Source organism: Amphimedon queenslandica, unplaced genomic scaffold (genome assembly GCF_000090795.2).
Source record: "Amphimedon queenslandica unplaced genomic scaffold, v1.1 AMPQUscaffold_9112, whole genome shotgun sequence".
Taxonomy (NCBI): Eukaryota; Metazoa; Porifera; class Demospongiae; order Haplosclerida; family Niphatidae; genus Amphimedon; species Amphimedon queenslandica.
The window spans coordinates 1,933-3,196 of NW_003550616.1; the positions used below are offsets into that span (position 1 = coordinate 1,933).

General features: G+C 31.2%; 1 long non-coding RNA gene across 1 annotated transcript; it reads left to right on the forward strand.

Moving 5' to 3' along the window:
- Window positions 1-7: 7 nt before the first annotated feature.
- Window positions 8-1,021, forward strand: LOC109591025 (uncharacterized). Its single transcript, XR_002189626.1, has 2 exons — window positions 8-236; window positions 325-1,021. It is a non-coding gene; the product is annotated as an uncharacterized LOC109591025 (long non-coding RNA).
- The last annotated feature ends 243 nt before the right edge of the window (window positions 1,022-1,264 follow it).

Below are 1,264 nucleotides of genomic sequence, written 5' to 3' on the forward strand. Positions count from 1 at the left end.
TACAGTATTTAGGGCCATCTCTTAAAAGCAATCTTTATAAATATTGGCAACAATAGTTGACAAAAAAGAACATAAGCTGCTCTCTTTATCTCTTAAAAAACTGTCCCAAAAGTTTAAAGCATGCTAGAGCAAATCTGAAACAGATCTGTTAATTTTAGAATATCTTCTACTTTGATAGGTTTTCAGTCTATCAATCCTTTATCATTGTTTAATAATCGTCATAACTTCATCACCAGGTAGTTTTGTGAACAGACTCACCACATCAAAACTCATGATAATTTTCCATTTTTAATACTGACACTGTGTATCTCTTTAAAAACTCAGATGAATTTTTATGAAAGCTGTCTGAGCAACTTATGGGTGGGGGCATAAATGCTAGCCATATCTTTAGGCAACAAATATGTAGGTGAGAAAAAAAACAGAACAAGTAAGACAAAGGAAATTAAGGGTGGAATTATGTCTTGTACCATACTAAGTTTTAGAGATATGATGTAATCCTTGTATCATGTTATAACTTTATGTATGGCCATATTCAATTCTTTAAACAGATATCTAAGTGTTTGAAAATACACTTTATGATTAACTGAATATCTGTTATGTTTTCTTTTGGTGTCTTTCACACTAATCCTAATCCTTTCTTTTATTATTATTTTGTATATTCATAACTTAATTTTCTTTTGCTGTTGTTTGTTTTTAATAATAATTTTCAACTCAATACTTTTAGCATTTATATAGCATAATGCTTTGCCAATAAAGTTAATGTAATGTGATTAGTTTTGTCTGTCTATACAACTAAAGTATTTTTACCGCTGTTAATTTTTAGTACCGTATAGCAGGATATTTTCGCGGAGTCTTATTTTCGTGTTTTTTGTGTCCCAGATACTTTCACGAAAATTTAAGGCACGAAAATTTAGCACATATTTGGTATAGGCGTGTCCTGTTGCAGTATATTGCTCCACGTGCAATAAAATGGAGAAAAAAGCTTCCATTGATGAAAGTACACTTGGCTTACCCTCAAAAACGATTAAAGCTGTCGAGAGAGAGGTAGAGAAAGCTCACCAGGCTTTGCCAGAGGCTCTTATAATACAGTTATCACGAAAATTTAACCCACAAAAATCTCAACCACCCCAAATCACGAAAATTTGACCCCACGAAAATATCCCGCTATACGGTAATAATTTTTAACTCAATATTTTACCATATTGCGATTGCATTTATAAATAATGTAATATAATTTGTATTGTCTTGTGTATTGATAATTACT